Consider the following 23906-nt stretch of genomic DNA (forward strand, 5'->3'; position numbering starts at 1 on the left):
CACTGCAACGCGCTACTATGGCAAAATCTCCATTATGTTTAAGTCTACTTCCCCACGAGGGATCATGCTCCAGTTTGCAGAGCGCTGAAGCCACACCACAACTGCTGCTCAGAGTGGTGTTCACTGTTTATTCTGAATGTGTTGATACTGAACGGAAAAATGTCCAAGTTGCACCAAAATCCAACACTGCACTTCTTTGGGTCCTCAGAAACAAAAAAAATAAAGCTGTCAGGTCTGAGAAAGATCAGATAAACAGTTATATATGTCTGTTTGTTCTTCACTCTATGAGTCTATGTGCTACTGTTACACTTTATTTTAACATTTTGCCATTATATAATTGGCACTTACGGCGGGGCAACATTCAAAAAGTAACACAGACTCGCTTTAAATCTATTAGAAAGATTTATATACGCTGAAGTATCAGATTTACACAATTCTCACATCCAGTCTGGCGTCGTGAAACTTTCAGCACCTAAAAATGACAGTCGGGGCCGTGAATTTAGAGTCGTCCTGGCGTGTGTGTCGAAGTGCGGTTGGTGATCTATGAGGTGCACACGGATGATGTTGGTGTCTGCGTTCTCATAACTTCACAGGTAAAATGACGAATGTGCCGGTTTCTCTCCGCGCTCCTTTGAAGCGCGGAGTGAAAAACGCCGCCGTTACGATGTTTTATACTGCGAGAGAGAGCGCTTTTGTTGAGAGGTCAAGGTCGGGGATTAGGTGAGAGGTAAAAGTAATCCTGATCCGCTGTCTGCTCACATGAAAGTACACACTCCCTAACACACACACACACACTCACACACACACACACACACACACACACACACAAAGACTAAAGAGAGTGTGTTATTCTGTGGGGAGCTCAGAGTCGCTAAGGTAAAGAGGTGAAAACGACTCTGCCTCTCTCACACACACACACACACACACAGAGGTCAGGGTGAGGTAATGATGACACTGTTGGCACCATGTTCACACACACACACACACACACACACACACACACACACACACACACACACACACACACACACAGAGCCACCTATCCACACACACAGGGTCACGTTGAGGTAAAAGTTAAAGAAGATTTGGTTTTCAGTGGGAGCCCAGAGACTCATAAATACAGACCTGGAACACACAGCAGGGGGAACAGGAGTTCACACACATGCACACACAAACACACACACACACACACACACTCGCAGGCATAGTATGTGCACATTATATCGTCAAGAAATACGAACTTGGCCTTTAAAGTTATACAAACTTAGAAACATTGTGACCGTGCGCATGTAACTAACTGTTTCAGAGGAATAACTCGGGGAGATCGTCATGATTTATTTGTGAGATGTGAATGAGTGTTTGATCCGACAGCCCGACTGTAAATCACAAACAGAAACCACATCAGAACTCCAGAGAACGAGCCGAACACAGGACTTTGACTTGGAAACGCAAGATTTTGTGGAATTTCAGTCAATTATGAAAACATATTGGACCCGCAGAGAGACTGGGATCAGGTCTCAGGCTGGATTACGAGTTCAAGACAAATATTTATAAAGATTTTACAAGTCAGTTTGAATGTAAGTGATGTCAGTAATCAGCCTTGATCTGGTTAGTATACGATTTCTGACCTTTTGTAACCATTCAAAGCGAAGCCATGTCGATTCGTGGCCAAGTTAGGAGTAACAAAGTTGAAAAATGACGAGGTCCCGGGAAACGAGGGGCGAGGGCGCCGTTCAGGTGGGCGATGGAGAACAAAAAAGTGAAAGAACGCCTCGAAAATCCACAGCGCCGGGAGTACATGAACAAACCTGGACAACACCTAGATTCAAGCTGTTAAACTCAATAAAACTTAAACTGCAAACACAGCGTTGTTCAAACTCTTAAAAACATTTATAATAACCGTTAAGAATCAGCAGGGAGAGTCGTGAAGTAACAGCTGATTCCATCCCTGTTTGTCTTGTTGAGTATCGTTTAACTCGAGGCTGAAAGTTAAATGTACAACCAAGAAAGAGCTGAGAAACTGAGCTAAGTGTCATATTCTGTCTGTTTCTGTCCTTCAAACACTGAAGAAGTGAGCGCTATCTTCAATAAGAAGGTCGTGTTTAAGTCAAACTAAAAAGAAAGTTGATAAAAAACTTTTGATTTCGATCTAGTTTGTCTTTCAGTCTCTCGATCGACCTCCTCTGCTCCGGTTTAGCACTCTGGACAGCGTCGCACCGACACACACTTTAAATACACCACACTCATTTCACCGCTTCACAGCGCAAACGCCCACTCGCTTGAAGTTTACAGTCATCATACGCCACAATATTTAGACGGCAAAAGCATTAAACCACGACGCATGACGTGCACACAACTCACAGTTTTACGAGTAACTTCAGTGGAAAAATAAAAGATAACAGTTGAATATTGCACAAAATATATATTCACTGATTTCGATGGTGACAAAGGCGGCTCCAGCGCCAATCAAATAAGTGCAGGTCCAAATCTGGGACAAAGTAAGCCCGGGCTAAAAGTGCAGGAACAGGAGAGGTCGATCAGACACAAGCAACTGACAAACATCTTTGTCTTCTCAGTGATGTGTGGTTTGTATTTCTCTTTGTGTGAAATCCTGAATATTGCCCGAAACCAACAAGTTAACTCAAGAAACCAGAAGAAGAAATACGCTAAAATGGACTCGACAGGAGCAGAGAAGAGAAGACGTATGACGAGTCGAGCTCAGCACCGTGTTGACAAGCGCAGATAAAAAAGATTCACTGCTGAAGATGCAACGAAAGAAGAGAAGATCAGTCAGAAAGTGCAGCTTTACAAGCTCGTAAACTGAAACTACACGATGCAGAATAATAACTCTGTCTCGAAAATCTCATTTTTATTCTCATCAATGCCACATTTTATTCCAAAACTTTCCTGAGACGGTTTATTGGCCTTTGTCCCGTAAACGCTGAAAAAAGTAAGCGCTATCTTAAGTAAGAAGATCATGTTTAAACCCCAATCATGTAAAAAGAAAGTCGATATGTCATGATCTGAAAGCGTTGGACAAAATTCACGTATGTCTGTTTAAATTTCACGGTTCTCCATCCGATAATTGTTGAGATATTTCATAACATGACCGACATTACCACTCTTGAAGCGATGCTGCTAACGTTGCTAAAAAAAAAAAAAAAAAAAAGCATGTCTTTCACAATAACTCTGGTCTGTAGTTACCGCTTCTGGGTAATTGTTTAGTTTGGAGATAATTGCTGGGAAAACAGAGGCTCGGTAGACTAAATATGTGTGTGTGGCGGGGTGGACGAGAGGGCAACGCTGGGGGCCGAGCGAGGCGGTGGGGTCCTGCAGGATCGAGAGAGTCGTAAAATGTAAAATACTGTGCTGTAGCGCGAGCGTGTGTGTGTGTGTGTGTGTGTGTGTGTGTGTGTTGGTTCGGCGCAGCGAGAGGTTATCCAAACAAACCACTAGAATGTCAAGTTACGTGCCGACGATTCCTCTGTGTTTTATTGGCTGACTTCACTGAGTTACTCCTAGGTCAGCACACACTGGCGCTGTGTGAGTGTGTGTGTGTGTGTGTGTGTGTGTGTGTGCGAAGAGAGAGAAAACCTGTTAAGGTGAGACAGACTGCCTGGATATCTATTTTGAGAGAGATCTTGTGTTTTTCTACCTGTGTGTGCGTGCAAAGTGAAAATAAGCGTTAAGTTACGGGGTGAGAGCGCAGAGGAGAGAGGCAAGGGTCACCCAAAGAACAAGGGCTGGCCAGACGCTGTGGTGTGTGTGTGTGTGTGTGTGTGTGTGTGTGTGTGTGTGTGTGTGTGTGCGTGTGACACTTCGGTATTCTCCGAATCCATAAGACCTCTTGCCCTCTTGACTAACATCTGAGAATGTGATAACTGCAGAGAATGTGAGAATATATTGGAGAGCGGATGGTTGTGAATTGGGAGAGAAACCCAGCGGATGTTTCAGGAGTGTATGACCCTCCAATGACCACAGAAGAAGAGAAGGGGGGGGGGGGACTAACAATGAAAGTGAGCTGATGGTCGTCTACGGGCCAAAAAATGCATCCTTTTTTTAAATATACTTGTTTCTGAGAATGTTGGATGGAGAGGCAGAGCCCAGGAAAAGACGGATGACAGGATTTATGTGTTTGAACCGTATTTTCTTATAGAGGTCGGAGAGACGTGATGATTTAAAAAATATGCATTTTTATGATGGATGGATAGATAGATAGATAGATGTAAATCAATCTTGGTGTTGTGTTTGTGTTGTTATTTGTAATGTTATGTCCGAGTGTTTGGACAGATGCTTTGGCAACATTTTTGTTAAACCTTCATGCCAATAAAGCCCCTTTGAATTTGAATTTGAATTAGATAGATAGATAGATAGATAGATAGATAGATAGATAGATAGATTTTGGTAGTATAAGCCATCACTGGGAGCGCTGGAATTGGTAGCTTTCCTTGCTTCGCCATTGCTGGTGAAGGTACCAGAACAGGAGGATCCTGCTCTCTCTTCTGATTGGATGAAGTGGGCTGGGACACCAGAAAATATCTTTTCTCTTTTACTGCATGAGCAGGAGGAGAGATTACTGACCAAACACTCTATAACGTTGATATTGTTGCTTTTTAACAATTGTTTAAATAAGAAAATAACACAGCGATTTTAACTACTATTTCTGTATCAGAAAACCGGATATATCGTGTCCCTTTTTGCAATAAATCTCTGTAGATCTTTTGGATTTGATCCCACACACACCATCTACTGCTCAAACTACTCACTATATTCCCAAATGTGGATTAATCCACCTCTGAAAATAGTCCCAACAAATCCACTATTTATTCTTGTTTGAGAGAAAACTACATCGCCTGATGACGCTGTGTTTTACTTTCAAGGTGAGTGAATGCAATAAATCATAACGAAAAGAGTAGTAATTGACTGATGGCTTTTGTGGTGTCTCTTACAATGCTTTCTATGAAGAGAATACTTTCAGGGACAAGCGAAAAAAAACCGAGTCTCGCTGTACGACCGCACACTTCATCCACTTCATAAATCAAAGAATCGATCGCCACAGCTTCATGACACAATGCACAAGAAAAAAAAAGATTTGACTTTCTGTCCAACAAACAACTCATCAAGGACTTTACAGATTGTGATGTTGCCTCGTGGTTTTTCCAACTGACTCACTGTTTTCCACAGATTTATCCACGTCACGAAGAAGTGATTGATTTCAGACACAGACTTCGAATTCTTAGGTAACGTGTTGTGTAACAGCCGCTCTATGAGACAGCTTTATGAAGACAGATCAATTTACTCACACACACAAACAGTGAGGAGTTCAGGCACGAAGACAAGATCGGAAGCATTAACGTGTCTTCATTTATTCGTGTGTGCGTGTATGAGTGTTCACATCTGTGTGTGTGTGTGAGGAAGGCGGTGCTCGGGCCACGAGTTCAGCTCTGTGTGAAGTTATGGGAGAGTTAAAATGGAGAGGAGGCAAGGTCAGGCCACTGGGCCGGCTCAGGGTGAGCTGAGGTGTGTGTGTCTGTGTGGAGCGAGAGGGGGGCTAACAATGTTTAAAGGTAAGTTTAGGGTTACAGCTGGAGGTGGAGGAGGGGGGTAGGGTGAGAAATCTGGGGTTGAGGAGAGGGAAGAGGTGAGTTTAATGTTAGGAGGGCAGGAGGAGGGAGGGAGGGGAGGTTTGGTTTACGGGATAGGACGGAACAGGACGGAGGGTGAGAAGTTACTGCGGGAGCGGAGCTGAAGAGTTGAGTTTCAGGTCAGAAGGTGTCCATGCAAGCAAAAACGGAAAAGGTTTGCATGATAGTGGAAAACCGGTAACTCGTGTTGCTAATCCTTGCTCTCCAGTGAGAACCGTGTTCCTCCAGATGTGTTGATTTTGAATGTTTGTGATGAAGTGTTTCTTGACGTGTTGAGAAAATTCTCCTGCTTCTCCAGCGAAATAAACCCCTCGTGGATTAGCAAGGAAATGCATCGTCACAAAGCTGAAAACAGGCTGTTTCAAGGTTTATTTTTTAGTCATTTTACAAGAAATTCTGTTTAAGTCTCTTTACGCTTCAAGATGGTGATGGTGAAACAAAGTAAAGTGTGTTTTAGGGCCGTACCACCAGACCACAGAGCAGCTTCTTTCCTCAAGGAACTTTGCCATAAAAAATGTGTTTTATGATGGTCCTATTTCAATCATAAAGAGCTTCCTTGTAGTATGTTTAAGTCAGGTTTGAATGCAGGACTTCTACTTGTAGTGGAGTATTCTCACATTGTGGTATTAGTACTTTTACATAAGTCAAGGATCTGAACACTTCTTCCACCATTGATGACTCTGAGGCTTTTCAAAACGCTGCACAGCAGTTTGTTATTCAATGAAAACTCTGGAAAATGATCAAGGTGGCAATCAGTTTATCCCCCATGGCAACAATCTTCAGGAAACCAGCAGAAGTGCCCCATTCATTTTACAATCAGCCAAAATGCTCATTTGTATGTAGTTGGATTGGCCTACAAAGCGCCTCCTTGGATTATGTTGCACTGCAGAAGAACTGACGCCAGATTCAACTGTTTTTGGCTTCAGGACCTCCACGGTGGTCTCATTAAAACAAATGATGGGGTTTTTTTCATTGATTATTTCCATCAAGATCCATGGATTACTCCCTGAGAAATGGACACAAATGTCGAGAAATGCTCTATCTTGCAATGTTGATGAACGTGAGAATAAAAATTCCTGGATACGTCCCTTTAACCAGATCCGCACCGAACGCTAAATGTTAGTGGGGTCTGTTCTGGGCCGAGAGACATCCTCCATCCAAGTTTAGTGGAAATCTGTTCTGTAGTTTTTGTGTAATCCTGCTGACAAATCAACCAACCAACAATCAGACGCGGGTGAAAACATAACCTCCTTGGAGGAGGTAACAAGCATATTATCATCTGTTTATTTAGCTAACGTGATGAGTAATACCTCATACTGGTGGGGGGAACGTGGACTTCTCTAACTACTTTCTTATTTGTTTCCCCGCCAAAAACTTCATATGTAATCTTTATAGATCACCATTCAGGAGATGCCTCATTACCTCCACCAAGGAGGTTATGTTTCACCGGTGTCCGTATGTTGGTTGGTTGGTTGGTTTGTTGGTTGGTTGGTTGGTTGGGCAGATTTCCATTAAACTTGGACGGGGGCTGGGTCTTTTGGTGCAGATCGGATGAATGGACGGATCCATTTTTACTCCACTCTGTAACACTGCATTTAAATTTCTCAGGGAACAATGCATGGATGGATGAAAAATACTTGTATTCAGGCAGCTGGTGTCTATGAGTGAGTACAATTTGATGCAGATCCAAATAAAGTCCAGATGTAGTGGACTAATAATGACACTGTGGTTTGGTGTTCGGCCCCGACTTCTGAACCTTAACAAACACATTGGACCTTTATATATAGGGGTCTGTTGCCTCTTGGTGGAGGTATGCGCTCTATTGAGGCCTAGTATCTATCCAGAATTCTGCTGGACGCCTGCTCCCACTAAGTAGTGAATAATTTTATCATGGCACCTATCAATCAATCACGATTGATCTAAATGTTACTGATTCACGACATGGCCAAGTGTAATAACTTAATGAAATGATCATGAAGAAGTGCTGCGGTGCTGGCCTGCAAATCTTCTTTCAAGTGTGACGACAATGAGACGAGACGTGACCCAAAACCAGAAGGTGAACATGTATCGGTGGTTATTCTGGTCGGTCGATGCCAAACCTTTCTCTTTTATTCTGTTTTCTTTTACCTTCTGCTTCGCTGCAGCTCTGCGTTAGCTCTGGCCACCTTGCACTCATTCTTTCTTTCTCAGTTTATCCATCGCTGCGTTTTCTTTTCTCTCTCTCTGCTGTTCCCCTTCACATCCGTTCCAGGGGGTTAAGTAGACTGTTGACATTTTTGTGGCCGTCGTTGTATTATGTTGGGACTATCAGATTTATACTGACACGGTTCACCGACGTTACACTGACTACCCTTTTGTCTGCGTGTGTGTGTTTATGTGCGTGAGTGTGTTTTATGGACCTGACCTCGCTCAGAGTGAATGATGCTTGGAAGCAAACCGAGGAATTCCGGCCTCTGAAATTTCCATAATCCTGACTTTAGCTTTTTTTTTTTTTTTTGTGCTCCGACCTCTGAAACAGCGGGGTTGTTAATTTTGGATGCACGCTCGCACAGAGCTCTCTCTCTCTCTCTCACACGGTAAAGGGAAAGATGCTAACACGTGCATTCAAACGCAATTTACAAACATACAGTTGGCGTAGAGGCACGTATGTGTGCAGACAGATATTTGGATGCAAACACTCACTTATGGAACATTGTGTTCGCCTCCCAACTCTCTGATGACATTGTTATGATCATGCTGGAATGATTTAAGCTCTGAAACACACTGAGGGTCATACGGGAGTGATTGTGCCTAGCAGAGCCAGCCCGGGCTCTCAGACTTTGATATAAAAGGCTCCCCTACTGTTTGACCTCCTCTGTGAGTACATGCACATACAATTGGCAATAATATGGCAGATAAAGTGGCAAGAGTTTGTGAACCATCTTAAAGATTGAAGCTTTGATCCTACCCTGTTTTTCCTCCTGTATTTCTAAATCCCGTGTCTTAGCTCAGCCATCAGGGATGTGTCAGAACAGATTTATAAGACGCCCCAGCATGGACTCAGAGTCACATCAAGGGGATTAAGTGTTATTTAACGATGACATATTAATGACAACCGTTTTCTGAATCAAAATCTTGCTAACAAACAGCTTCGCCTATAATCTTCAGGATCGTTCCACAACCAGAGATAAACACACAGGAGAACACTTAATCTTTATTCATTGGCTAAAATGTATAAAATTGGTGGAAAGCGATACTTTAATAACTGATCAGTATGTTAAATTTCATAAGGTGGCACCAATGTTGGCTGATCAGATTTATGTGGTGGCTGGTGGTGCTCCAGTCAGCCATCACCACCTGTTCACCGCTCATTTTCTATCAAATCCTCAAAAATGTGTTGTGTATTTGTGTAAGAACCACAGATATTCTGATTTGACGGCCAGGATTACATCATTTCAGTGGCTTCCAAAACTGTCACAGATCAAGGTAATTAATAGAAATAAAACCTGTTTCTGATCGTACACTGTTGTGATTGAGGTTTAAACATGTTTAGGCACAACAAAGACTTGGTTCAGGACTTTTTCCTGACTACAGGGGACCTGTGCCATCATTGTTTGAGTAAGAACTACTTGGTCACGTTAGGCAACAATTGTGATCATGATGAAAGAGTCAAAAATAGGCCGAATCCTGGACTTTGCCAGCATGTTCGCGGGTAGGCTGCCAGTGCTGCGGGGCTGTCCAAACCTACAATTTATCCAGTCCAACAGGGCCTTAAGGTGGAGTTTCTGCAGACTTCCAGCAAGTCTGCATGGGGCTGCTTAAGTCTGGTAAGGAATTCAGTCTTTTAATTACCCACAACTCATTGCAACATAGATGTGAGGTTGTTTTTTTGTTTTTTTCCAATTACAGACTGAAAAAACAAAGACCTTGTTGTTAACGTGTCTAACAATGACTTTATCAAAGTGTTACCTGGATCATATCGGCTACAGAGTAAAGTTTATTAATGGCTTATATCACCGTCAGGGCTCAGTCTACAAGTCCAGAGGTTAGAAATTTGGATTCACCCATAATCCCGTGTCTTTTTCAATTGCTTAATTTTGTCTCTCATCCCTAATTCATCCATCCAATGATGGACCTAGTTAACAGCCTTGTGCATGTTCGTAAAAAAGCTGCTTCTTTCCATCCTCCACTTTTATCCCTCTTTCTCTTTCTGGCCTTCTTTCTTTGGTGCTTTTTTTTTTAATCGAAGGCGCCACAGGTACATTTTTAAATACTTTAATATTTTGTAACATCTGTAGTTTTATAAAGAACTCAGAGGAATCATTGGGAGCAGCTGCATATATATCCAGTAAATATGTCTTTAAATCTAAATGGACATGCTTTCAAAACAACATACTTTCTTCTTCTGCAGAGCAATTCAGAAACCTGGCATGATGCTTCTAAACAATTACCTCTCTTTAAAATAGCCCTTTTGATCATGTGAGTATGTTTTCAAAGGCAATAATACACAGTGTTCTTGAATATTTGGTCGCTTTAATCATGTACAAATGTTCGTTACGAAAGGATGAAAAGAACAAGTCATAATTCGCCTGCGGTTCGTCGCCTCGAGTCTATTTTTCTTTCATTTTCCCTTCGTCTGTCCACACTTTGCCCTCTGGAACACCTCGCCCCGTCTGTCCTCCGTCTTCAGCCATCCATTTCTCTCTCCTTAACTATTCCAGTAATGTGGAAGTATTTATATGCTCTTCTGTCTCACAGTGTCCTACAACATTATTGTGTTTGGCAGCAGCGGTCCTCAGCCTGGCATGGACGGGAGAGTTTGCACACCAACAGACGGAGGAGGGGGAAAGAGAGACAAAGCGACTGAATGAGGCAGAAAGATTGGTAGAAAAAGAAAGAAGTGCCAGGAATTGAAGACAAGTGAGGACTTTCTTTGGACGTTTCGTCCACTCTGTTTCTTCTTCATCTCTTTATTTGCCCCGATGATGAATGAAATCAACAAACATGTTAAAACCCTTTTGGCTCTGACGGTCGTTATGTAATCAGTCCTGCTGGATCTATTTTCTCTTCACAATCACATGAAGAAACAATGTCTCCATAAATGATCCCCACTTATATTTATTTATGGCCAAAAGCTTAAAAATACATGTGTTTGGGATTATCATGTGACTCCCTCACTTTGTCATAACATGAACAAGAGCTGTAGTGGCTGCATGAATATCAAAGCAGGATGGATTATAATGATTTAATGCGATGTATAATTACTGAAATTACAGAGCTTTTTTCTTAAATTTATCTCCGTCTTTGTTGGTAATTGCTCTTTGCTGTGGTGTCTCTGCATTGTACTTCCCAGAATTCACTTGTCAGTCAAACACTGTGGGAGCGAGACGTCTTGTTCCTCGGCTTTAAAGTTGGACTGGCACTCTTTCTGCTCATGAGGCCAATTGTTTGTCTTCTGTTCATGCACTTGTAGAGCAGAAGATTTAGACAGGGATAGAGGTTTAGGTCAGATACATTCAGATTTGGCGGTTTCATGCATATCACATCAATCTTTCTACAATAAGTGTCATATCACATCCACATTACGTGAGCATAAGGTGGAGGAGTTGGGGGTGGCTTTACAGCGAGGCAAGACCAATCAAGAGACCACTGTTTGAGACTGTGTTTCAACTTTTGTAGGCGTGATACCACTGGATATTTTGAACATGACATCGCAGCCCTGCTACTGGCAACAAAACCCGATGTTTTTGAAGAGATCTCGGTAGGTGGAGGAGATTGAGTTGGTGTCACAGCTAAATGAGATGGCTGCCAAGCCAGACACCACTGTTTGAGATGCTGTTTCAACATTTGTAAGCGTGAAAATGTTTTTAAAGCAACTTCGGGACATCTTCCCATCACGTTGGTGGCAAAAAAAAACAGATAACCAAACCAGAGACCAATGTGTTTTAACAAGACAAGACATTTTTGAGCAATGTTTGACGAGACATCAGGAGGTAGAGTGTATGGATGTTACTTTACATCATTGCAAGACAGCTGCCAAGTATGAAACCATTGTTCAAGATGGTATTTTAACATTCGTAAGTGTGAAGCCATTTTAGTGGCAACAAAACTGGACATTTTTGGCAAGCCGTTGGGAAGTGGAGGGGATGGGGGTGGCGTCACAACTAGGCGAGACGGCTACCACTCCTCAGATCACTGTTTGAGACGGTGTTTCAACACTTGTATTTATATTTTTAAAAAGACATCAAGACATTTTCCAGCTGTGCTTGTGGTGACAGACCTCCGCAAGGCAAAACACAATCTTTCCTTTTGTTTTCTGACAAAAACTTCGATCTTACAAACTCGAGTTGTTACCCTGCTGTTACCGCTATTATTTGCCTCCCTAACAAAAACAAAGTGATATTTAATTAATGACATTTGGTTGATTTCAAAGTAATTTTTATTTCAAGATGATGGATCGTAAAGTATTGCAGATGTCACTTGGTAACAAAGAGTGGGGGAGGATGGGATGACTGCCAAGAAGATGATTTATCGATGTCCTAAAGATCCTTCGAGAGTTTTTAGGAACATTTTGGAAGCATCCTGGGAAAAAACAGCTTACAAACACAGCTTACATTCACCAGAACTGGAAGAAACTGGGCGTTATGACGTCTTTAGTAGGAAAAAAATGCTTCACCAAAACCTCTTTTAAACTGGGGGGCACTTCTTCATCCACCTTGTTCCGTTTGGCTCACACTTCAAAACAGATGCAGTATGGGAGCCCTCGACTCCTCATGTCTGTACATATTGAACCTGCAAGTTGAAAAGCTTAAATACGCTAATAAATCGCAGTTGGGCGATGAAAACCCGCCAAGCTCTGAGTGCCGTCGGGAACGCTCAACAAAAAAAAAAAATATGGCGGAGGGAGAGAAGCCAGGCAGTAAAGAGCCTCTCCGAACAGAAGATCTGTTTCTCTCTTTAGCCGAGTCATTAGTAAAGACAGGCCTTTATGATCTGTTTATGACTGAGTCTGGATGTGTGTGTGTGTGTGTGTGTGTGTGTGTTTGAATCAGAAGGTCAGGAAGGTATGAGTGTGGGTCCATAGGAACCAGCTCACCATCAGGAATGAAATATGTTATTGGACGGTCGTACGTTAAGTGAGTGTGTGTGTATACTTGCAGGGCAAAACGTCTGAAACTCTGGCAAGCTCCAGCATTAAGGGACAATGAACTTGTAGCTTGAACCTGTGTGTGTGTGTGTTGAGTGTGTGCATGTGTGTGCGCTGAGCGTTCCAGCACAGCGAGCCATGTCTTTAGTGCAGACAGATGCTGAATCCATTGACGGATAATTAAAGCAATAACTGGCTCTTTGCAGAAACGTTGGCCTTATACGCCGAATTCTGCTTCCTGCCAATTAATATCATTCAACAGGCTGTGGGAGAGAGAGAGACATAGACAAAGACAGGGGAACAGAGAGAGAGAGAGAGAGAGTGGATAATTACATATCAAAGAGTGAAAAATTATTATTTTTTTCCTCACCGAAGTGGTTTGTCCCTTGTGAATCTCTCAGGCACGTTTGACTTTTGAAACTTTTGTCTGCTTTATATCTGTGTGTTCGAGCGCGCACAGCAGTTTTTCATGTTCAACTTTGTTTCATTTCCCATAATTCCCGCCCTCCTCGACTCACTTAGACCTCTGGCCCAAAGCTGAAGCGCCCTTCTGCAGCAGAACACACACCCAAACGGACTTATGCAAGACATTAACACACAGGAACGCACACATCAGAGCCACGATTTGGGTTCGCGTTTCGATGGCCTCCGGCGACGTTCCAGGATGTCTTCAGCACCTCGGACTGGTGGTCCCGCTCTGTAGGAGCCGCAATCAAAAAAAAAAGACGAGCGAGAGAAAATCAGAAAGAGTTGGAGCGACGACAAGAGGAGAGAAAATTAGAGAGGAGACGATGAGAGACGTTTGGACAGGAGAGCGGAGCGATTGGAGACACAAGACAGAGATTTGGAGCACAGAGAGAGAAAGAGAAAAACAGATAAAGGTTCAGATTTTAGCTGATATGAAGCCTTCACATGAGAAAACAGGGCGAAAATGAAAACAAGGGACCAATTCAAAATACAGTATATGGCAAAAGTGTGTGGACACACTCTTTTTCTCATCGTTTGGCCTTGGCCTGGTAGTTCTGATGAAGGAAGATCTTAGAGGTTCAGCGTGTAGGATTTTAGTGGCATCTAGGGGTGAGGCTGCAGATTGCAACCAACTGAACACCCCTCGTCTCGTCCTCTCCTACAGTTGCCACAACACACACAAAAGGCCCACTATGGAGCCTGTGCTCGTTCTAACTGGAAGATTTCACCGGGCACGTCTACGTCGCGTGGCTCGACCAGCTGTGCCACAGCACGTTTCAGAAGCGGTTCAGCGAATATGAGTCAAGTCTATTAATGACAGAAGGGGACAGCGTCCAGCTGCACAGAGCCGAACGAGCCAAGCAGGAAGACAGACACGGGAACGGCACGGTGCATCTGGTCAATTTTTCAAAATAAAAACTCCCCGTGCAGACTCAGGGTCTTACAACACAACAAAGTCGGAAATATAAACAATAAACACACTTCAAACAGACACACAATAAAACCATTTCACTACGCATCTCTGCAGCCAGGCTCCAACATTTTGTAGAAAGTTGACTGGAGGCTGTTACAGCAGCAGATAAATGCTCACACGTTCGGGTGTCCACATACTTTTGGCCATATGTTCCAGAGAAACTGCAGTTCTCAGACTTCTCAGTAAAATCCCAACAAAGGACACATTTGATGATGTGTTTGCCGTTTGTTTCTCATTTTCTCTGATTCTGGATGTCGGATGCACTCCTCCTCCACATCGCTCTCTCTCTCTCTCTCTTCCCCCCGGAGCTGAGCTCCCATTGGCTGCTGCCAGGATCTCTGACAGATCCCCGCCTCGGTGAGTCTTGGCTCGGGTTCGACTGCAGCGCTCTGCCAGACTGGACCGACCAAATCAAACACCTTTGGTACAGATTTTTTTTTTTAAAAAAACGTCCTGCTGGGCTCCGTCGGGTCTGCTGCGTTGTGGAGGGTCGAAGCCTCCAGTTGTGAACCCGTTCAGACCGCAGGACGATTTACCGTCAGGCCAACCTCCATGGTGGTCCAGCTGGATGGAGAACAGGCGTAGGAGTCATCTCATTTGTCTTAACGGTGCCTTCAAGGCCTCGTAGATTTGTGTTTTACTAAAGATCCTCACTCACGAAGGCATTCTCAGAATGTGTTTACGGCTTAGTCAGAGGAGAAAGTGGTGGTTTGATTTAATTGTGTGCGCCTAATTGTCCAATTTAGTTTGAATTTACACCCGCTCTCAGACGACGTTCACACAGTAAAGTTTAGTTTCAGGTAGTAAATTTATTTTTTTATCTCCATTCAGTCTCTGTCCTCGATGACCTCTGTCGAGGATTGTTGTGATTCTGCCCGTTTGTTGGTTTGTCAGCAGGATTACACAAAAACTACTGAAACAACTCTCAGATGGAGGATGTTTCTCGGCCCAGAATAGACCCCATAAATGTTTGGCATGGATCTGGATGAAGGGTCGGATCCATAGATGGGGCGTTAGATGAAAAAAATCAGGCAAATTTAGGGGACTGTCGGGTCTGGCGGAGGTATGCGCTCTACTGAGTTCCATTCTAGTTTTCAGGGTGTCTGTGTCACTGAGTTACGGTGGCCTGTAACTATCAAAAACAGTCCTAACGTATAAAAATAAAGAGTAAAGTAAAGGAGCGATGTAGATTTCTGCAGAGTTTGGAGATCAGTCCTCTCCTCAGTCTTCGGTGTGATGAAACACTTCCCTCGGTCCGCCTCAGATCTCCCTCTCTCTGTTAGCACGCTGCACAAAACAACATCTCCTGCTGACGGGCGGAGCGGGATGGTTTCAACAGCCTGCGGTGCCAATAGTTCAGATTCCTCTCCTCCTCCTTCATCCCTTCATCCTCCTCCTCTGTTCACACTTTTCTATTTTCTTTCTGCTCCTTGCTCTTTCCTCCGTTTTGTTCTTTGTCTTCCTCCTCTCTTTCATCCCTTCTTCGTAACCATTGCGTCCTTTCAAATTTTATTCCAGTCCTCCTCGTCCTCTCTCCTTCTTCTTTTCTTCTTCTCTTGTCATTTTCATATTCTTCTCCTCTCCTGCTACTTTCCTCCCTCACCATCTCTCATCTCCTCTATTCTTTGTCTTTTCTCCACAACACATTTGTTTTCCTTTCCTCTCATTTCTCCTTTATCTGCTCCTCTCCTCCCCTTCCGTCTCTTCTCACCTCTTTCTATTTTTCTTTCTCTTTGCCTCCCCCTCTCCTCTCCTCACCTTGTCTCTCCCCCTTTTCCTTCTCCTCTTTTCTTTTAGTCTTCACATCACATTTGTCTCATTTCCTTTCCTTTTCTTCTCCCCTCCTCTGTCTTGTCTCCTTTCCTTTCTCATCTCTTCCTTTTGTCCTCTCCTCTTTTATTTCTCTCTCAAGTCCTCTCTATTTACCTCTCTTCACTCCTTTTTTCTCCTTCTCCTTCTTCTCTAATCCTTCCTATATTCTCTCCTCATCTCCTTGTCTCCTTTATCTGCTCTTCTCCTCCCTTTTTGTCTCTCCTTTCCTTGCTGTAATTTCCTTTCTCCCCTTTTCTCTTTTCTCCCTTTCGTCTCCCCTCTCTTTATCTCCTCACCTCGTCTCTCCTCCTTCCTTTTTGCCTCCTCTTTTCTATCTTGTCTCGTCTTGTTTCTCTCCTTGTGGTCTCCTTTCCTTTCCTTTCTTTTCCTCCTCACTTGTCCTCTCCTCGCTTCACCCTCCTTCTCTCCTCTCCTCATCCTCTTTTTCCTCCTCCTGTCTTCCCTCCTCGTCAGATCTCCTCCCTCACTGTTCCTCTTTTTTTTTCAGTCTTTCCTCCACATCCCATTCCTGTCCTCCTCTCCTCTACCTCGTCTCCTCCTCTTCTTCTGTCTCGTCTCCTCTCTCCTCCTTTTCTGTCTCCTCTCTCCTCCTCTTCTGTCTCGTCTCTCCTCCTCCTCTCCTCCTCTTCTGTCTCCTCTCTCCTCCTCCTCTCCTCCTCTCTGCCCTCTGCTTGACTCCTCTCTTCATTAACTCTGTTTAGAGACCAGTAAACCAGCTTGCCTCTCGCAAACCTCCCAGTGCCCCCCATTTAAACTGCGCACAAACAAACAGAGCAAACACACACACACACACACATACACACACACACACACACACACACACAAAACCGCATGTCCACACACAAACATGCTCACACAGACACACAAACAAGAACCCACACGAACATAACACCCACAAACACACATACACACAGCAAAAAATGCATGTGATGTTTGTGTGTGTGTGTGTCAGGAGTGTGTGTGCCTGCTAACATTGAGCTCTATGATGTGTTTATAGTGTTGCTGACCTCGTGCGCTGCCATCTAACAGCCATATTAAAACACACACTCACAAACAGCCGAGCTCAGCGTCTCTGAGAAACGGCTTTGTTTTCCCCCTTTTTTTTTTTTTTCTCAACCGATTTTTTTTATTGATCGCAGGAATCGCTCCGCACTGTGCGGCAGGACGGAGAGTAAACACAAATAATGAGGGAGAAATGTGTGTATTTCTGTTTATGCATGTGTGTGTGTTTTCAGTGCTTCCAGATGAATATTGTGTTCGATTACTGTGAGGACGGCGGGAGGAAGAGAGGAGAAGATCAATAAAAAAAAAGAGGACAGGAACAAAACAGGAAGTGAAGCCAGTGAAACAATAAGATGCACAATTCTTTCATAATCACATTCAAATGTTTTTGTCTGAGTTTTAATTAAATTACATTTTCTCTGGAAATGTTAACAGATGGATGAAATTATTAAACCTACTGTAGACATACAACATCTGAGCTGGAAATGTAGCAAGGTTTGACGGAAATGCAATGACGCCCTGATTACCGCCTCCTCTTTACCCCTGGTTTCTGAAGTACTAACACCAAACAGCCTGAAAAACTGTAAAAATGTATGATTATTACTACGATTAAAAGGAAAAGCAGCCAATCTTGAGCCCTGAAATGTTTTTACATGAAAAATGACTAAAACAAATCAAAAAAGTTACCAATTCTAATTCTGTTGATTAATCAAATAAAGTAAAAAGTACAATATTTCCCTCTCAAATGTGAAGGAAAAAACTCAAGTACGGGTATCTCAAATTTGTATTTAACTACAGTTCTTCAGCAAATCTACTTACTTACATTACATTGCGTTTTAAGAGACCCAAGGACGCGTTACACATGGGAGAGGAAAGAAACAGTTTGAGGACGTCGGAGTCTATGGGGGTGGGGGGTGTCCAGGGCCTTTCTGGGGACCTCGCACGGGGCACCATTGCAGTAGTCGAGATGGGAGGTGATGTAGGAGTGGACTAGCCTTTCTGCCGTGGAGTCGGAGAGTGATGGCCGGAGATGTTTTTCAGATGATAAAAAGAGGATTTGACGTGGGCCTGAAAAGAAAGCATAGAGTACAAGTTGAAGCCTGGGGTGCAGACAAGGTCGAGGAGGAGATCTCCAGTCTTCTGTAGCAGTGCCTTGAGGGCCACAACTATGAGTTTGAGAAAATCAAATGACATCCAGGTTTTTTATATGTAAGCAGGCAGTTGGTGAGGAACTGAAGGGGGAGCTGGGCGGCTGGTTTGGTGCTGAGATAGAGCTGGCAACACCTAACATCAGCTGGAATTGGCTCCAACCCACCGTGACCTTCCAAAGGATACGCAGCAGACAATGGATGGATCAATCAGTTAGTTGTTTGGTCTATAAAAATGTCAGAAAATGACGTCTTGTTTTGTCCACAACCCAAAGATATTCAGTTTACTGTCACAGAGGAGGAAAGAAGCCAGAAAATATTCACATTTAAGAAGCTGGATCACAGAAGTTCCACTCAAAAACTGATTAATTGATAATAGTTGGCAATTACTTTGATAGTTGACAACTAATTGATTACCTGATTGTAGACTTTCTTACGGTTCAAGAACATTAACACTGCCAACGAACATACACCAGGCAGCAATTACTATTACAATTACATATCCCATCAATACTTGATTGGGAAAACATATCAACAGAAAATTGCTTAACTGGGATTTTGCCAAAGTCTTCCTGTATTGATTGTTGTCAGGTGGACCATCAAAAAGCACATGTGGGAAACACTGTCAGGGCCAAAGTTTAAAAACTCCACACTCACTGGGCCTGCTGAGTCGCTCCAACTAATGAGACGATGATCAGGTCAAGGAGACACATTTGGACTTTCACCATTCATCTTCCGTTCCAGTACATCAGTGTCCAATTATCAACTCTGTGTGTGTGTGTGTGTGTGTGTGTGTGGTCCACCGCTAACCACCGGAGGGATTCAAACCGACAGCACTGTTGGAACAAAGGAGCACAGGTTATATATTAACAGTATGGAATTAAAGGGCCAGAACACCAAGCCAACAGATACACACCACGCTCACTGATATAGTGCTCCTGCAATCCTGCCAATTAGAGGCTTGAACAGGATTCAAAACGAGGAAGAGGAAGTCATCCAGTGTGTTTTCTCCTTCATATACAGTTTTCTTTCTTTGGCCATATTTTCTTTCTTTATTCTCTTTACTTCTTCTGCCTTTTACAGACAACAACATTGTTGTGGGACGATTTATCAAACGCAGGAATACATTCAGTTCGGACATTGTTTTATGTCGACTGCCGATATTTTTGAAGTTCTTTCAACTCCTGCACAGTTATGGTTAATAACAACAATCTGTAGCAATGCTAGTGACTCTAGCGCTATCGTGCTAGTGTGCTCACAATGACAATGCTAACATGCTAATGTTTAGCAGACGTTATGTTTATTCTGTTAAAGAGCCAGTTGACACTAGGGGTCAACGGATGAGGGCCAATACCAACCGATAGCCAATAATTGGAGCTGATATACATTTAAAGTAAAAATCTTGATCAAGTCTTTTTAAAATTGTGAATAGCTGCTTACAAAATGTAACTAAGTACTGCACTTACAGTAAATACAAGTTCGAGGTACTTTCGTATTTCCATTTTCTGCGACTTTCTGCTGCATTTTAAATACATTTATTTTATTGGCAATTGAACACAACAAACAGTGATACCGATAATCGGAAAAATGCTGAAAATATCTGCTGATGAGGAAAAGTGATTTAGCTGTTATGTCCAACAGTTCTTCAAATACCTGTTGGAAATTGTAATTTCTGGAAATACAATTTAGCTGCATTTTGAGGCCTTCAGGCTTAAAGTCGCCTGAATTTAAAAAGAAGATTAAAAGTAAGAAATGTAAGAGAGAAGAGAGGGATGGAGGAAGAAGCTGATGGCCGAGGGGGAAAAAGAGAAGTCTGGATGAGCTCGTTGTTAGCGTGTGGCGCTAACAACAAAATGAATGTAATGGAATTAAACAGCTCAGAATCCAGAACTGGTAGACTGACTCCACTTCAATTAAATCACACACAGAGGCCGGTCTGTTCAACGTCAGCCGCCTTCAACTGCACACAAAAATCTTTTTTTTTTTTTTTTTTTTTTTTTTCACGTTCCACCGTTTTACATTTTTGTGTATGTGTGGCATCCAAAGACAGTTTGGCGGGACAAGGCCAAGTCCTGGGTCGCTGAAGGGACACACACTAACACACACAAACACAGAGGCTGAACATGAAACAGACACACACACACACACACACTCCGGCCAATTTGCAGGAGTCAGTATCTTTGAATTCAGTACATTCTGTCATGACCAGAGAGAGGGAGACAGAGAGGGCATGTGTTTTGCCGAGAAAGCTGTTGGAGAAGGACTTATGTTGTTGTGTAACACCTTGTTGATGACAGGTTGGAGAGGGTGAGATGAGTAAACATGGCTCGAGGAGGTGAGGAAGACTGAGTGGAGGCAAAAGAACAGACAGTAGAAGACAGAGGACATATGAACAGCAAAGGGGAAAGTTGTCTCTGCTATTCTGTTTTTTTCCCACATTCCTTCTTCTTCGCCTCTTTTCTCTTTTTCTTCTTCTCTTGTCCCTCCGTCCCTCCTCACCTCATCGTCTCCCCTTTGCTTTTTCTTCTCCATCTCTTTCTCCTCCGGACTCCCTCGTTCAGCCTCACTTCACCGCAGCAAGGATATTCTGAAACATACGAGGAGAAAGATGAGACGGCACAACATGGGGTTACAGTGGGGGATGATTACGGATGGAGCAAGTGTGTGTGTTTCGTGTGTGTGTGTGTGTGTGTGTGTGTGTGTGTGTGTGTGTAAATCTCTACGCTCTGTTTTCTGTGGTCAGACAGGAGGTTCTGGAAAAGTGGATCATATACAGTATTTGATGGCTCATTATCTATTTATGTCTCCGACAACTCACGGACCATTGGCAAAGAATTGTGTGTCTGTGTGTGTGTGTGTGTGTGTGTGTGTGTGTGTAGTCTCAACACAAGTGCAGTGTGATCACCAGAAATGAGCTCTGAGGCAGATTTTTGGTTTCTTTAAGTCAAGGTCAGTGCCGGATCAAAATCATTTCATTAAGTCTAAAGTTGAGTTGAACATGTCTGAAGTTGGTTAAAACATTATGAGAAATTTAACGGTATGCTCTTAAAACTGTCTTCATAATGTTGCCATTTAGCATCCATACTGTGCTAAGTGTATGAATATTTAATATCGTACTCTCGCTAACTTTATTTTTTCACATTATCTGTTGTCTGTTATCTTTTTTCCCCATTAAGCTCTTTTCCAAATGTGAAATTCCAATCAACATGTGATAAAAAGCCAATCACATATGAACATACTGTATGCAAGTCTCTTCTTTCAATGAAATGCACTCTCCAGTTCTGATATAACTGATGCTATAGCAGCTACGCTAACCTCTTGAGGAGCCGCCGTTGTTGTTTTCAAATGAACAGTCACTTCTCTCGCCGGTCGTCACGTCTAAACCACACCCATAACTGCCAGTGGTTCCTCAGAGGATGCTGATTGCGTCAACCACTGTGTGTTCGGTTGCGGGCAACGTAGCTTGAAGCCTGGAAAATAAGCAGATTCTGAACCCAACCGGCCGAGGCAGATGGACGCCCACCATCAAGTCCGGTTCTGCTCAAGGTTTCTGCCTGTTAAAGGCAGTTTTTTTCTCGCCACTGCCGCCAAGGAAATGTTGGGTCTCTGTAAATAAATTAATCAAGGAGTATGGTTCAGACCTCCTCAGTTTGGAAAGTGTCATGGGAGGACTTTTGTTGTGAAGGCGCTATACAAATAAAGATTGATTGACCCTCCAAACTTGATCCATCGATCCAACCCGACCACCCACCCAGAGTGCTTGGTTTGATTTAGGCACCAAAATCACTTACAGCTAAGGACGTTACTTAACTTTTGCATGTACGTAGGTTAAAATAAGTCAACGTTGACTTTTGGTTTCACACAGGACAAGAACCCGGCTCTCCTTGGTGAAACTGTCCTGTGTTTGCGACCCATCCATCCACCCTGACCGACTCTGTAGGCAGACTTTCTTGTTCTCTCTCCTACATTTGGTATTGCACCTTCATACACACAGTAAGTGTTCTTTAGGCCAAACATGACACTGATACAATATCCTCCAGTTGATTACACCCTGTGGCTTGAAATTGGTTTGACCTCTTATAGAAACGTATGGAAATGCATCTTAGTATATAGAGACAGTAAAGTAGTAGCCATCCAGTGTGTTGCTCCCGGCCATGTCCTGTTTGGCTGCCTGCCCTCTGGGATCCAGTTTCCAGCCTCCCCCACACTCATGTCTAGGTTCTCCGTGAACATGTTTAATTTTACAGAAGCTGACGGAGCAGCAGTTAGATATGAGATGGTGTTAGGACCTCCTTCGGTTTCTTCCATTTTTTCCCAATAAAGGAAAATCTTGAAATACCCAAATCAGTGTTGTATGTTGTATAAACTGTAAAGTCCTCCAGTAAAACTTCAGGCTTTATAGGTTCACTGACAACAGCTCGCACACAGAACAAGCTTTCTGTATCTCCACCCACTGAACTTTAACTCAACCGATCCCAGAAAACACTGAGAACTAAAACTTGCTTATGATATTTTCTACATTTTGTCTCTTCACTCTCATGTTTATTGAGACGATCCATCTCTTATGTTTATCTGAACCGTTTCGATCTCTTTAAACTTCTCTCCCTGTTTCTTTCTTTTTTCTTCCCTCTGTCTCTCTCTTCTTCTTCTTCTTCTTCTTCTTGCGCTCTGCTTCGACATTCCTCTTTGAGTTACACAGCTTTTGGTCCTTACTAAGCAGTTCTCCAGAGGTTGTGTGTGTGTGTGTGTGTGTGTGTGTGTGTGTGTGTGTGTGTGTGTGTGTGTTAGTGGTCCAAACCTCTCAGAAGGTGATGACAAGACCTCAAAACTCGGGGCTTTTCTTTCAGGCCAGAATTTCTCGATTTTACTTTTATTACTTCTTCTTTTTCTTTCTGTCTCTCTCGTCTGCTTTCTCTTCTCTTGCTCTTTCTCTCGGCCTGATCCAGTGTAACATTTCAAAAAGGTTTGTTGGCAGAATAGAAAAAAGATAAATTCAAAAATGCTGCTCGAGTACTTTCTGGTACATATAAGACAACTGCATGGAGAAACTGAACAAGTAAATATCTGTAGTCGTATCATCAGAAAGAGCTCATCAGATAAACGTTTAAAGAAAAAGTCCAATCTGGGTTTTATTCTTGTAATTGTGGCCATTCTGACTGCGTGTCATGCTAACATTGCACTCACTATCTCTGCAACCAATGCTGTTTGTCCATCACATCTGCCGGCCTGACTCTACTCGGTTTGACTCGGTTCCACCACAACTGGACTACCTGCTTGAAGGTGTGTCTTAAACTAATGACGTGCTTGTCTCGATCCCCGCAGTACTATCGATGAATCACCGCTAACAAAGTGGCTCAGCTAATTCAGTTACAAACATGTTTCATGCACTATAACGTCTTCACAGTAAAAAACATTGTTATTTAGTAATTTAAAAGCTTTTATTGTGAAGCAGCGGGTACAGGAAACGTGTTTTCACCAGCAGTAACTAAACATGACTCCTGAAACAGTAAAAGATTTTTGAAAGAACAAACAGGACGAGAGAAACTGAAGAGATTCATTTAGAAGCTACAAAAGTACTGAGAGCTGAAAACACACCTCTTTCTCATAGGTTTCCTGCACAGACAAGAGTTGAGGTTTGATTTTAAGGGGTAGACGGGTGCTCGTTAGGGGTTGGACGCAGTCGTGAGTCGTCAACGCAGCCCGCGTGAAGG

General features: G+C 43.0%; 1 long non-coding RNA gene across 2 annotated transcripts in view; it reads left to right on the forward strand.

Moving 5' to 3' along the window:
* LOC311251368 overlaps nucleotides 1-10868 on the forward strand; it is a 93835-nt gene extending 82967 nt beyond the window's left edge. The window contains exon 4 of one of the 2 annotated variants that reach the window (XR_014621385.1): nucleotides 10383-10868. This is a non-coding gene — a long non-coding RNA (uncharacterized lncRNA). The remainder of the gene's footprint in view (nucleotides 1-10382) is intronic. The other variant, XR_014621386.1, reaches the window with a different exon arrangement.
* The last annotated feature ends 13038 nt before the right edge of the window (nucleotides 10869-23906 follow it).

Source organism: Pagrus pagrus (assembly GCF_965226575.1).
Source record: "Pagrus pagrus genome assembly, chromosome: 22".
NCBI classification, from domain to species: Eukaryota; Metazoa; Chordata; class Actinopteri; order Spariformes; family Sparidae; genus Pagrus; species Pagrus pagrus.